Source organism: Pollachius pollachius (assembly GCF_949987615.1).
Source record: "Pollachius pollachius genome assembly, chromosome: 6".
Lineage (NCBI taxonomy): Eukaryota > Metazoa > Chordata > Actinopteri > Gadiformes > Gadidae > Pollachius > Pollachius pollachius.
The window spans coordinates 4,779,959-4,785,466 of record NC_136939.1 but is presented as its reverse complement, the minus strand read 5'-3'; positions in this window follow the sequence as shown (position 1 = coordinate 4,785,466).

Sequence of the window (5,508 nt, the reverse complement as noted above, 5' to 3'; positions counted from 1 at the left end):
CTGTCTGTCTGTCTATCTGTCTGTTTGTCTGTCAATCAATCTATATATCTATCTTTCTGTCTGTCTGTCTATCTGACTGTCTCTCAACCTGTCTGTCTGTCTATCTGACTGTCTGTCTGTCTGTCTGTCTGTCTGTCTGTCTGTCTCTCTGTCTATCTGACTGTCTCTCAACCTGTCTGTCTGTCTGTCTGTATGTCTGTCTGTCTGTCCTTCCGTGTTCTACTAACACAGTGTTGCTGTACGATAATCCAATCGTGTCTCATCTGATCATCATGATCGATGCTATCATATCGAATGATGATAATGATGATACACTTAAGGATCAGCCTATGAGCCCCATGCTAATGCTGTCCATCTTAAGGATCAGCCTATAGAAGGCTATACAGCCACGTGAGGCGGGCTAGACGGTGGACGTGTATACGTTCCCCATCGCGGCAGCTGGATACATATTGTATTGGCCTTGTCTCCGTCCAAAGACTAATGGCTCCTCATCCCACAAACACTTTGCTTGTCAGATACGCCTCAGCCCTGAGTAATTGTGTGTCTAGCGGAGATTGGGAACACAAGCCCTTGTCTGGTGGGTTTTAAGGAACAAGGATTGTTTCGCAGGTTGTTTTTTTTAACCTCATCAGTGCTAAGAAGCCTGTTGGAGATGTTGAAAATACCATCTTTATGTACTGTTATATTACAATTTGTAAGGCTTAATGAAGCTCACATGTTTGCCGGTTGCGTAATCCAATGCATTCCGGTGCCTAAACCACACGTTATGCGCTACTTTTTCAAAACCAAAGAACTGCTGCTCCAAGTGAAATCGTAATTTAATCAAACAAGGGTAATATTCACAGTTCATAATCATTCGATATTGTTGCACTAGATATAATACTATGAGTGCTTCAGTGTATCCTAGACGCATTATCCACTTTTTCGGTCTGAGTCTGACCGCTGGTCTAATACACCTGACTGACGGCCATCTCTTCAGTCATCTGCTGGGTAAACAGCAGCCACTCAGTACAGATGGATGCTTCTCACACACTCCACCTCCCACACGCACATACATTTGAACACACACACACACACACACACCCGCACACACATGCACACACACACACACACACACACACACACAGAAGCATCCGCATATGCACCCTCACGCACGCACGCAGGCCAACACAAACACAAAAACACCCGCACACATGCACATGCACACACCCCACTAACACAAGCACACCCCTACACATATGTACACCAAGTACACGTACTCGCACATGCAAGGGCACACACGCCTACATGCACGCATGTACACACACACACACACGTTCAAACAGACCCGTACACAACCCCAACGCACAGAAATACTTAAAATTAATTTCATGGATGGCAGTTTTTTTATATTTATAATTGCTGGGGGAGGGGGGTTGCATGGACAGATTACATATAGATATAATATCACACATGATGACAGGTTACGACCGTGGCACAGCAAGCTTCAAAAACCAAAAGCAATTTCATGCACGCCTTGATTCGAGTGCACGCCTTCCTCCTGGTGTTATGTATGTTGTCACTGATTGTTTTTCCACGTAGGTGATTGGTCCTTTCAGTGGACAGGACACGTGCGCTAATTAGGCTATTCCAGGTCTTAATTATACATTTTCTAAAGGTTCGGCTGAAGACGGTTGGCGGTTGTCGCCGGGAGCAGGGTCGCCAGTACAAAGCGACTGCCACTTAGGACGGGATGTTTAAATAATGCGCCTGTGTTTGCATAGCCATAACACGAAAGCATCTGTCAAAAGTTACACGGCAGGAACAGAACAGTTAATTACTGCTGTGAGGCAGCTGAGTGGGACTGAGGAAGAGAGAGAGAGAGGGGGGGGGGAGAGAGAAAAAGAGGGAGAGACGGGGGGAGAGAGAGAGATTAGATAGATATTAGAGAGAAGTACATTCGATAAATTAGAAATAGGCAGAGCGGTACCACCCCAACATCTGTGCATCTGATCAGATTAACAGCAACAGGAGCGATGACTCACACCGCTGTTCATAGAGTGGAATATTCTGGAGTATCATATTCTGTAGTGTTTACGTATCACTGTAGTATATACTTAATATCTACACACCATGGAGTTTTACTGAACGTGATATTCAATTTTATTTTATTTTTTCAAAATCAAGAATGAAAAATCTGAAGTAAAGAAACTTATAATAACTACTGATCTGGATAATGTCTAATGTTTGATTTCATTAATCATCAGTTTAATGGATTGAAATTCAGTCTAAACTTGATGTTGAATGATTACTATCGACCAATAAAATATAAATAATCACCCAATTAACATTCGCAATAAACGTGAAAGTGACCAAATCTGACAAAAAATGACGCGCATAAGAATGTTCCACCGATGGCTTCACGGCCTCTTTCAGGCGTTCACTTCACTTCAGAAACGAGGGAATTATGAGGGAGCGAAGTCCCCTGACTATGAACCAAAACTTGTCTCCATGGTGACCGTGTCTGCGGTATTCAGCGTCTACGGCCGGGGGACGTTCCCCATTCCTCTCACTCTGTCTTTGGTTTTTCCTGTCTCTCTGTCTGTCTCTCTCTCTTTCTCTGTCTTGGTGTCCCTCTGTCTCCCTCCCATCTCTCTCTCTCTCCTAATCTCTCTCTCAGACTCCCCCCCCTCCCTCTCCATTCTCTCTCCCCCTTTCTCTCTCTCGCTCTCTTTCCCGCCCCCTCTCTCACTCCCTCCCCATCCCCCTCTCTCTCTCCCTCTCCCTCTTCCTCCCCATCGCTCTCTCTCTCTCCCTCTCCCTCTTCCTCCCCATCGCTCTCTCTCTCTCCCTCTCCCTCTTCCTCCCCATCGCTCTCTCTCTCTCCCTCTCCCTCTTCCTCCCCATCCCTCTCTCTCTCTCCCTCTCCCTCTTCCTCCCCATCCCTCTCTCTCTCCCTCTCCCTCTTCCTCCCATCCCCCTCTCTCTCTCCCTCTCCCTCTTCCTCCCCATCCCTCTCTCTCTCTCCCTCTCCCTCTTCCTCCCCATCCCTCTCTCCCTCCCTTCTCTCTCCCCCTCTCTCTCCCTCCCTTCTCTCTCCCCCTCCCTCTCTCTCTCACTCTTTCTCCCTCTCTCCCCCCTCCCTCTCTCTCTCACCCCTTCTCCCTCTCTCTCTCCCCCTCCATATCTCACCCCCTGCCCTCCCTCCCTCCCTCCCTCCCCGCCTCTCCTATAATGGATGGTTCCATAATGGACTGGTTCTGACCGGTCTGCGGTGCAGCAGACTTGAGGTCAGGATGTGTACATACACACGTGTGTTTGATGACGTGTTGCCAGGTCAGGGCGGCGGGGGTTTGTCCATCAGGGGGATTAGTTTAGCATATCAAGCTCCCTGCTCTCCCCGCAGGGTGTCACCACACTCCAACCTTAAGCCCCATTAACCTGAATGGAGATAAGGTCAATGTTAAAGCGCACACACACACACACAGACACACACACACACACACAGACACACACACACACACACACACACACATACACACACACACACACGCACACATGTCTTACCGCACATACACTGAGCCAACAATCACATTCACACACACGCAAACAGGTACGCACACAGACACACACACACACACACACACCAACACACATGTCTGAGCACATACACGCACACACACACACACAAACCATACACACATGCTCTTGAGCACACAGTCACACACCAGAAACACACTCACACAAAGCACTCAAAAACTTAAGTGAATGGAAACTGGGTCAATTTGTCCTTTTTTTCCAGTTCATAATATTCAAGGTCAATCAAAACGTGCTCTCAGTGCTGATGCAGCACTAGCACCTTATCAGAGAGTCACCTATGACTGGCCCCAGGTTTATTTGACTTAAATTGAGTTCCTGTTGACTAAAGACCCATCAGTAAGCACCAGTATGGGCAGTGGAGTCTGTCATTAATCCCCCGTGGTCTGGTTCCGGCCATGCTCTCTACTGGAGCCATTTGGCACCACTTCCCTGCTACAGTTCGCTTCAGTTACACGGACGGTGAGCCAGTCCCTTATCAGGTCCGGTCTGTGATGATGAGCTCAGAATTGAATGCTATGTATTCCCGATGGTGTACAATAAGTATGCGGAATGCAATGCGCACAGAATGTAATTTGATTTGGTGTTTGTGTATGCATTTAGAATGCATTGCATTTAGAATGTTATGTATTCAGAATAACATGTTTTCAGATTAGAATCTATTGCATTTCGAATGTAATTCACTAAGAACAACATGTATTCAGATTTACATCTATTGCATTTTGAATATAATTTATTCAGAATAACATTTATTCAGATTAGAATCCATTGCATTTAGAATGTAATTGATTAAGGATAGCATGTATTCTGATTAGAATTTATTGCATTTTTAATGCACTGTGTTCAGAATAACATATATTCAGAATGTAATGCCTTCAGAGATGCAATATATTCAGAATAGCATGATTCAGAACATAATGTATGTAATGTTGTCAAAGTAATGAGAATGTCATGCATTTGGAATTGTATGTATTCAGAACATGTGTTCAGAATGTCTTGCGATTAAAACGTAATGCATTTAAAATGTAGTGTACCGTATTTTGAATTTGATGTGTTCAGCATGATACGTATTCGGAATGCAATGCATTCAGAATTCATAGGGTTATACCAACCCTTGGGTATAGGCTAATAAACTGAGAACGAAATGCATTTAGTATGTAATAGATATCCAGTTATCCAGTCAGTCCATTATTTCCAGGGACCCTAGGGCTTGAGGTTAATGTCATGTAACAGTTATGTCTAGAGTAATCACACGTAGCTCGGACACCTCTCTCCAGATCTCCCCTATCGGCCTATCGAAGCTTTCAGCTTCAATCATCATCATCTAAGAAGGTCGTGTTCGGAGTTTTTGAGCTTACAAATGGATTTTATGAAACACAATTGAATTTGCGTATGTTTATGTGTGTGTGTGTGTGTGTGTGTGTGTGTGTGTGCGTGTGTGTGTGCGTGTGTGTGTGTGTGTGTGTGTGTGTGTGTGTGTGTGTGTGTGTGTGTGTGTGTGTGTGTGCGCGTGTGTGCGTGTGTGTGTGCGTGTGTGTGTGTGGAGGATAGCTGGTTGAAGCAGCCTCATCTGGCCTGAGTCAGACTGATTGGATTCGGGCATTGGGTGAGGCTGCACACACACACACACACACACACACACACACACACACACACACACACACACACACCACACCTGTGCATTGCGCAGTCAGAGTGCAACAGGCTCAGCCAGCCGTCGCCACAGACACACTCCTGCATGGCAGTATGGCCCCCCAGCTCATGCGTCATTGTCTGCAAACTTTACAATAAACTGTTTTTCAAACAACTCCAGCCTAGATCCTTTTCTGGGGGAGCCCACTTAAAGTCACCTGGGTGGCACCCGAAACTGTTGCACTAAATAACAGAAGAACAACAGAACAGAAAAAAGATTTGAAAAAGGTCAGACCCGCG